This window comes from Panulirus ornatus, chromosome 17 (assembly GCF_036320965.1).
Source record: "Panulirus ornatus isolate Po-2019 chromosome 17, ASM3632096v1, whole genome shotgun sequence".
Classification (NCBI taxonomy): Eukaryota; Metazoa; Arthropoda; class Malacostraca; order Decapoda; family Palinuridae; genus Panulirus; species Panulirus ornatus.
The window spans coordinates 27501998-27512542 of NC_092240.1; the positions used below are offsets into that span (position 1 = coordinate 27501998).

The window sequence follows — 10545 nt, forward strand, 5'->3', positions numbered from 1 at the left end:
TAGGGAAAATGATTTGGTAAACAGAGAAGAGGTAGTAAAAGCTTTGCGGAAGATGAAAGCCGGCAAGGCAGCAGGTTTGGATGGTACTGTAGTGGAATTTATTAAAAAAGAGGCTGACTGTATTGTTGACTGGTTGGTAAGGTTATTTAATGTATGTATGACTCATGGTGAGGTGCCTGAGGATTGGCGGAATGCATGCATAGTGCCACTGTACAAAGGCAAAGGGGATAAGAGTGAGTGCTCATATTACAGAGGTATAAGTTTGTTGAGTATTCCTGGTAAATTATATGGGAGGGTATTGATTGAGAGGGTGAAGGCATGTACAGAGCATCAGATTGGGGAAGAGCAGTGTGGTTTCAGAATTGGTAGAGGACATATATATATATATATATATATATATATATATATATATATATATATATATATATATATATATATATATATACCCGGGGGAGATACTGCAGAGGTTGATGACTGAGTTTGGTAAAGTGAGTTAAAGAAAAAAGTTGAGAGTAAATGTGAATAAGAGCAAGGTTGTTAGGCTCAGTAAGGTTGAGGGACAAGTTCACTGGGAGGTAAGTTTGAATGGAGAAAAGCTGGAGGAAGTGGTTATAGATATCTGGGAGTGGACTTAGCAGCGGATGGAACCATGGAAGCGGAAGTGAGTCACAGTGTGGGGGAGGGGCCGAAGGTTCTGTGGGCGTTGGAGAACGTGTGGAAGGCGAGAACGTTATCTCGGAGAGCAAACGTGGGTATGATGGAAGGAATAGTCGTTCCAACAATGTTATCTGGTTGCGAGGCACGGGCTATAGATAGGGTTGTACGGAGGAGGGTGGATGTGATGGGAATGAAATGTTTGGTCGAGTAAGTAATGAAAGGGTGATATAGATGTGTAGAAATAAAAAGAGTGTGGTTGAGAGAGCAGAAGAGGGTGTGTTGAAATGGTTTGGATTATGGAGAGAATGAGTGAGGAAAGGTTAACAAAGAAGATATATGTGACAGAGGTGGAGGGGACAAGGAGAAGCGGGAGACCAAATTGGAGGTGGAATGATGAAGTGAAAAATATTTTGAGCGATCAGGGCCTGAAAATACCGAAGGGTGAGAAGTTAGCAAGGAATAGAGTGAATTGGAACGATGTGGTATACTGGAGTCGACGTGCTGTCACTGGACTGAACTAGGGCATGTGAAGCGTCTGGGGTAAACCATGGAAAGGTCTGTGGGGCCTGAATGTGGAAAGGGAGCTGTGGTTTCGGTGCATTACACATGACAGCTGGAGACTGAGTGTGAACGAATGTGGCCTTTGTTGTCTATTCTTAGCGCTACTTCGCTGGAGGGTGGGGGGGTGAGGGGTGATGCTTTTTTCATGTGTGGCGGTGTGGCGACGGGATGGATGAAGGCAGCAAGTATGAATATGTACATGTGTATATATGTATATGTCTGCGTATGTATATGTATGTATACGGTGAAATATATATGTAAGCATATGTGCGTGTGTGGGCGTTTATGTATATACATGTGTATGTGGGTGGGTTGGGCCATTTTTTCGTCTGTTTCCTTGCGTTACCTCGCTGACGCGGGAGACGGCAATTAATAATAATAATAATAATAATAATAATAATAATAATAATAATAATAATAATAATGAAAATAATAATAATAATAATAATTGATAATAATGATAATAATTATAATATATACTCACCATTTCCCGCGTTAGCGGGGTAGCGTCAAGAACTGAGGACTGAGCCTTAGAGGGAATATACCCGCTTGGCTCCCTTCTCTGTTCCTTCCTCTGGAAAATCAAAAAACGCGAGTGGAGGATTTCCGGCCCCTCGCTCCCTTCTCTTTTAGTCGCCTTCTACGACACGCAGGGAATACGTGGGACAGCACACGAATGTAGCCACGAACATGAACCTGGAGGGCATGGTATACACCTGGAGACCTGAGTAATTACCTGGAAGCCCAGATAATTACCTGGAGGATAAGGTATACACCTGGAGGCCAGGGTCTGTTCCTTGAGGCAAAGGTATATATATCCTCATTCTTCCATCTTCATCTCTACCTTTCCCTTATAATTTATCATTTATCACATATATCAAATTCTTCCTTCATCAAGTCTAGTAGTTGCTTAATTCCAATGACCAGTGACACGACTCATGTCATCTCTTACTATGGTCTTGAGTCATTCATAATAATAATAATAATAATAATAATAATAATAATAATAATAATAATAATGATAATAATAATTTTTTTTTTTTTTTTTGCTTTGTCGCTGTCTCCCGCGTTTGCGAGGTAGCGCAAGGAAACAGACGAAAGAAATGGCCCAACCCACCCCCATACACATGTATATACATACGTCCACACACGCAAATATACATACCTACACAGCTTTCCATGGTTTACCCCAGACGTTTCACATGCCCTGATTCAATCCACTGACAGCACGTCAACCCCGGTATACCACATCGATCCAATTCACTCTATTCCTTGCCCTCCTTTCACCCTCCTGCATGTTCAGGCCCCGATCACACAAAATCTTTTTCACTCCATCTTTCCACCTCCAATTTGGTCTCCCTCTTCTCCTCGTTCCCTCCACCTCCGACACATATATCCTCTTGGTCAATCTTTCCTCACTCATTCTCTCCATGTGCCCCAAACCATTTCAAAACACCCTCTTCTGCTCTCTCAACCACGCTCTTTTTATTTCCACACATCTCTCTTACACTTACGTTACTTACTCGATCAAACCACCTCACACCACACATTGTCCTCAAACATCTCATTTCCAGCACATCCATCCTCCTGCGCACCACTCTATCCATAGCCCACGCCTCGCAACCATACAACATTGTTGGAACCACTATTCCTTCAAACATACTCATTTTTGCTTTCCGAGATAATGTTCTCGACTTCCACACATTCTTCAAGGCTCCCAGAATTTTCGCCCCCTCCCCCATCCTATGATCCACTTCCGCTTCCATGGTTCCATCCGCTGCCAGATCCACTCCCAGATATCTAAAACACTTTACTTCCTCCAGTTTTTCTCCATTCAAACTTACCTCCCAATTGACTTGACCCTCAACCCTACTGTACCTAATAACCTTGCTCTTATTCACATTTACTCTTAACTTTCTTCTTTCACACACTTTACCAAACTCAGTCACCAGCTTCTGCAGTTTCTCACATGAATCAGCCACCAGCGCTGTATCATCAGCGAACAACAACTGACTCACTTCCCAAGCTCTCTCATCCCCAACAGACTTCATACTTGCCCCACTTTCCAAAACTCTTGCATTCACCTCCCTAACAACCCCATCCATAAACAAATTAAACAACCATGGAGACATCACACACCCCTGCCGCAAACCTACATTCACTGAGAACCAATCACTTTCCTCTCTTCCTACACGTACACATGCCTTACATCCTCGATAAAAACTTTTCACTGCTTCTAACAACTTGCCTCCCACACCATATATTCTTAATACCTTCCACAGAGCATCTCTATCAACTCTATCATATGCCTTCTCCAGATCCATAAATGCTATATACAAATCCATTTGCTTTTCTAAGAATTTCTCACATACATTCTTCAAAGCAAACACCTGATCCACACATCCTCTACCACTTCTGAAACCACACTGCTCTTCCCCAATCTGATGCTCTGTACATGCCTTCACCCTCTCAATCAATACCCTCCCATATAATTTACCAGGAATACGAAACAAACTTATACCTCTGTAATTTGAGCACTCACTCTTATCCCCTTTGCCTTTGTACAATGGCACTATGCACGCATTCCGCCAATCCTCAGGCACCTCACCATGAGTCATACATACATTAAATAACCTTACCAACCAGTCAACAATACAGTCACCCCCTTTTTTAATAAATTCCACTGCAATACCATCCAAACCTGCTGCCTTGCCGGCTTTCATCTTCCGCAAAGCTTTTACTACCTCTTCTCTGTTTACCAAATAATAATAATAATAATAATAATAATAATAATAATAATAATAATAATAATAATAATATTAATGATAATAATAATAATAATAATAATGATAATAATAATAATAATTATAATTAGATAATTAAAAACAGCAGTAATCATAATAATAATAATAATAATAATAATAATAATAATAATAATAATAATAATATCAGCAGGGATTATAATGATACAATTTTCATTACGACAAAATATATAATGAAAAATGGGAATAACTTCTCCATACCCACGGTTCTCCTTCGTTTTCTTTCTCTCCCTCTGCACACATTCCTCCTTCCCCTCGTCTCTTTATCATTCTCCTCTCCATTTTCATCACGTCCTGTGCTCTCCTCCTTCCCTCTCCTGCGTCATGACTCTTCCTTATTCCCTCTGTTCCATATCTCCACTTCATCAACCCTCTCTTCACCATTTCAAGTGCCATCTCTTCCCCAGTTTTCTATACGAGGAAGGGTCCATCTCGCAATCTCTCGTTTTCCTTATTCCTTCATCATCCAACTTTATACATTCTTCTTTAAATCATTCACTTTTCTGTCTTCTATTTTCAAAATCATTCTTTCATCACTTTTGTTATCAATATGCTTTCAAAATATTTATTCACATATATATTGTTCGCTATCTTTAAGCTTTTTTCTTTACTTCATTAAATATATTTCAGGAATGTTTTATCTATCTCAATAACCTTGACCTCTTCTTTGACCTGTATCATCCATACACTTCTTAGTGGACCATCTCGCTTGTACCTTGGGTCTGTGTGACTGTGGTACTCTATTGCCTTCTTCACTCCTTCAGTTGACCTGACCTGAGCTGACCTTCCGGAGTCACTCCACGGAGTAAGGTCACATGATTTTTTTTTTCTTTTTAGTACTTTACATGCTCATTTATTCCAAATGTCCCTTGCTGCCGAATCCCAACTCCAGCTGTTACGACGTGCTCAGCTGTTGTCTCAGCTGTCTCAGCGGTGTGTGTGTGTGTGTGTGTGTGTGTGAGAGAGAGAGAGAGAGAGAGAGAGAGAGAGAGAGAGAGAGAGAGAGAGAGAGAGAGAGAGAGAGAGAGAGAGAGAGAGAGAGAGAGAGTGTTTCCACCTTCATTACAAGTCACACCTACATTCATTTTCAAAACTTCACCATCATTTCCCTGACACTATGTCACTACATCATATCCCTCACTACATGAGCCACTTTTGAGCATCGTCATTTTCTCTGCCCTGCCTTGTTATTACCATATCCACCACTCACTACCATACTATAATCATCACCACTACCATCATATACCTGTCATCATCACTACCACTACCATCATATACCTGTCATCATCACTACCACTACCATCATATACCTGTCATCATCACAACCACTACCATCATATACCTGTCATCATCACTACCACTACCATCATATATACCTGTCATCATCACAACCACTACCATCATATACCTGTCATCATCACTACCACTACCATCATATATACCTGTTATCATCACAACCACTACCATCATATATACCTGTTATCATCACTACCACTACCATCATATATACCTCTTCGTCTTCCCTTCTCTCCCCCTGCTTAGCGAGGTAGCGCCATGGGACAAAAAAGAAAAAAAGGTCGCTCAGTTCCTGCAGTTGGAAGACCACAGCATGGGAGATGAGGAGGGTGGGTTCCCAGTCTCCATCTCCCAAACTCTTGTCAGTGGCGCCCCATACGACACCCAGCGGGAGGAGGAGGAGGTTACGGGGGCATTAGTCTCCTCCCGCCTCATCCCCGGGGGACAAGTGTACCTCGTAATATGAAATAATATCTAGAATCTCGGGAAAAAAATTAAAAAAAAAATGAAAAATGGCGTCTATTACCTGGGGTCATAAGAAACAGACGTGTCATCCGGCCGGAACATACCTCACTTCCCCAGGGGTATACGAGTATACCACTATCATGGTGTAGAAATAAAACGTACCAGCGTGTCTGCCCGCAGCAACTGCTGACTCTCATCCGAGGCCAAAGCCGACTCTCGTCCTTCATGGAGAGAGAGAGAGAGAGAGAGAGAGAGAGAGAGAGAGAGAGAGAGAGAGAGAGAGAGAGTTATCATTGTCAGAGAATAAGCGACGAGTGTGGCTGGTCTGGAGAGACGATGGTATCAGGTTCATTCAGTAGTTGTTCAAGTTTATGAGATGAGAATCAGTGAACTGGACAGGACAAGAAAGCTCTCTCTCTCTCTCTCTCTCTCTCTCTCTCTCTCTCTCTCTCTCTCTCTATCTATCTATCTATCTATCTCTCTCTTCTCTTTCTCTCTCTCTTGTGATATGGCAAACAAGCAGTCTCATAATATGGCAAGGAAGTATTCCATTTCTCAATGTGTCAAGCAAGCAGTCTATCTCGTGATAGAGCAAGCAAGCAGTTCATCTCGTGGTAGGGCAAGCAAGCAGTTTATGCTGTAACATAGCAAGCAGGAGGTGGTAAAGAACCACAGACCAAAGAGATTCTGTCTTGGAATCGGGAATACAACAGTACTGCGGTGTCCGTCACGTTCCTTGCCCTGGCCCAAGTAGCCTTTATTTTCTATGGCCCAGTTCACAAGTAGCGTCTAACTCTACAACCTCCCACTCTCTCCATCTCATTCACAAGTGGCGTCTACTCTACAACCTTCCACTCTCTCCATCTCATACACAACACAACACAGAACGGGCAGACGGTCCACAGTCGACCAAGCTGTTCATCTTCCCCTTGGGGATGGTCGATGAAATGGGTACCTGGTTGAGTGAATATTTGAGTTGGTAGTTAGCCTTTGTGTACGTTGGTCTTTCTGGATATGATGTTCTCGGGTCTTGTAAGCTGAGGACAACTGGTGACTAATAATGATCTTATGTGTTGTCCAAGTGAGGATGCTTGTAAGAATGCAAGAGTTATTAATGTTCTTCAGGAAGAGGCGAATCTCCTCGCGTAATTCCGTGTTGAAGAATCATCTGTTAAAAGTGGTGAGTCTCGTCGTGATATGAAAGTCAGTTGGAAGATATTCTATACGCTCGATGGAAAAAGGTTTTGATTGCGCCAGTCTTGTTTTCTCTGAGGACATTTACGAGTGCCATTAAGGCAGCTTCCACCATCAGTAGGATTTTTCTAAACAGGAGTCGTGTACTGGCCGCAATACCCGTCGACGAGAACGACCAATATAGGAATGAGGTTGTTGCAGTTCAGGCCATGAGTCGATTTCAAGACTGAGCTGGTAACTCCCTCCATGGCCAGCTGATCTGGCAAGCTCCATTATAATAGCCAGGAGTGAATGTCCTCAAAGATACCAGGTTCAAGATGAGACCCACTGTCCATTAAAGACTCTGTGCCTCTTCACATCACAGAAGCTCTCATTTATTCGGGACGGACAACTTACAGTCAGCCTAGAAAACACCGCAAGTCTGTGTATTCATCTTAAGACCTCTGAGTATAAATATTTCTATCATCAGAGAAAACTCGAGTGTGTGTGTATACAGACAGCTTTTACCAGATGTGCTCCATACCAAGTGGAAGGACCACCTTCATCATCTTCGAGGTTGCATTCCACCCACCTGCACTTCGACTACAAAAGATATATATATATATCTGCCGACGGAAGAAAAAGAGGCTTGAGTTACTTCCAAGAAGTTCTTGGTCCTTTCACTGAACATTCTTTTTTTTTTTCTTTTCTTTTCTTTCTCAGAACGTCTTTTGATATTACCTCTTTCTTAATGGACAGACGAAGCAATCCAACCGGGGAGCACTAAAGGTTATAAACAACTTTATAATAATGATGATAATAATAATTACAATGAAAATAATAAAAATAACAATAATAATTATAATAATAACAGCAATAATAATAATAATAACAATAATAATGATAATAATAATAATAATAATAATAATAATAATAATAATAATAATATAATAATAATAATAATAATAATAATAATAATAATGACAATAATAATCTCATTATTATCATCGTTATCATTATCATTAGTACCAGTAATTAACATTATCATCATCATTATTAGTACTAAAATAAGTATCATTAGTCATATATATATATTTCTTTTCTTTCACAGTATTCGCCATTTCACGCGTTAGCGAGGTAGCGTTAAGAACAGAGGACTGGGCCTTTGAGGGAATATCCTCACCTGGACCCCTTCTCTGTTTCTTCTTTCGGAAAATTAAAAAAAAAAAAAAAACGAAAGGGGAGGATTTCCAGCCCCCCGCTCCCCCCCTTTTAGTCGCCATCTACGACACGCAGGGAATGCGTGGGAAGTATTCTTTCTCCCCTATCCCCAGGGATAATATACATATATACATATATATATATATATATATATATATATATTATCATCATTATTATACTTTTTCGCTGACTCCCGCGTTAGCGAGGTAGCGCAAGCAAACAAACGAAAGAATGGCCCAACCCACCTACATCCACATGTATATACATACACGTCCACACACGAACATATACATACCTATATATTTCAACGTATACACATATATACATACACTGATATATACATACAAACACATGCACATAATTCATACTTGCTGCCTTTATTCAATCCCGTCGCCACTCCGCCAAACATTAAGTGACAACTCGTTACCCCTGCATGCGCGCGAGGTATTGCTAGGAAAAGACAACAAAGGCCACATTCGTTCACACCAAGTCTCTAGCTGTTATATATAATGCACCGAAACCACAGCTCCCTTTCCAAATCTAGGCCCCACAAAGCTTTCTATGGTTTACCCCAGACACTTCACATGCCCTGGTTCAATCCATTGACAGCATGTCGACCCCGGTATACCACATCGTTCCAATTCACTCTCTTCCTTGCCCGTCTTTCACCCTCCTGCATGTTCAGGCCCCGATCAATAAAAATCTTTTTCACTCCATCTTTCCACCTCCAATTTGGTCTCTCACTTGTCCTCGTTCCCTCCACCTCTGACACATATATCCTCTTGGTCAATCTTTCCTCACTCGTTCTCTCCATGTGACCAAACCTTTTAAAAACACCCTCTTCTGCTCTCTCAACCACACTCTTTTTATAACCACACATCTCTCTTAGCCTTTCATTACTTACTCGATCAAACCACCTCACACCACATATTGTCCTAAAACATCTCATTTCCAACACATCCACCCTCCTCCACACAGTTCTATCGATAGCCCACGCCTCGCAACCATATAGTATTGTTGGAACCACTATTCCTTCAAACATACCCAAGTTTTGCTTTCCGAGATAATGTTCTCGCCTTCCACACATTTTTCAACGCTCCCAGAACTTTCGCCCCCTCCACCACCCTGTGATCCACTTCCGCTTTCATGGTTCCATCCGCTGCCAAATCCACTCCCAGATATCTAAAACACTTCACTTCCTCCAGTATTTCTCCATTCAAACTTACCTTCCAGTTGACTTGTCCCTCAACCCTACTGTACCTAATAGCCTTGCTCTTATTCACATTTACTCTCAGCTTTCTTCTTTTACACACTTTACCAGACTCAGTCACCAGCTTCTGCAGTTTCTCACCCGAATCAGCCACCAGCGCTCTATCATCAGCGAACAACAACTGACTCACTTCCCACGCACTCTCATCCACAACAGACTGCATACTTGCCCCTATCTCCAAAACTCTTGCATTCACCTCCCTAACAACCCCATCCATAAACAAATTAAACAACCATGGAGGCATCACGCACCCCTGCCGTAAACCGACAATCACTGAGAACCAATCAATGTCCACTCTTCCTACTCGTACACATGCCTTACATCCTCGATAAATACTTTTTCACTGCTTCTAACAACGTGCCTCCCACACCATATATTCTTAATACCTTCCACAGTGCATCTCTATCAACTCTATCATATGCCTTCTCCAGATTCATAAATGCTACATACAAATCCATTTGCTTTTCTAAGTTTTTCTCACAAACACTGTTCAAAGCAAACATCTGATCCACACATCCTCTACCACTTCTGAAACCACAATGCTCTCCCCCAATCTGATGCTCTGTACATGCCTTCACCCTCTCAATCAATACCCTCCCATATATTTTCCCAGGTATACTCAACAAACTTATACCTCTGTAATTCGAGCAGTCACCTTTATCCACTTTGCCTTTGTACAATAGCACTATGCATGCATTCCGCCAATCCTCAGGCACCTCATCATGAGTCATACACACATTAAATATCCTTACCAACCAGTCAACAACACAGTCTCCCCTATTTTAATAAATTCCACTGGAATACCATCCAAACCCGCTGTCTTGCCAGCTTTCATCTTCCGCAAAGCTTTTACTACCTCTTTGTTTACCAAATAATTCTCCCTAACCCTGTCACTTCGCACACCACCTCGACCAAAACAACATATATATATATATGCAGGATAATTGCCTTTAACTCTAACATTTGGAGATTTATATCATCATCATTCCAGTCTATGTTCTTTAGGGCATTACGTATTTGCAGTCCAGAGTTTATTAATGATGAGTTTGAAAAGATATATTCTACCGGATGCGAGTGAAA

General features: G+C 41.4%; 1 protein-coding gene across 1 annotated transcript in view; it reads left to right on the forward strand.

The window, feature by feature from the left end:
- The window catches only part of LOC139754656 (uncharacterized), a 200181-nt gene that overhangs the window by 124737 nt on the left and 64899 nt on the right, over positions 1 to 10545 (forward strand). The gene's annotated exons all lie outside the window — the stretch shown is intronic.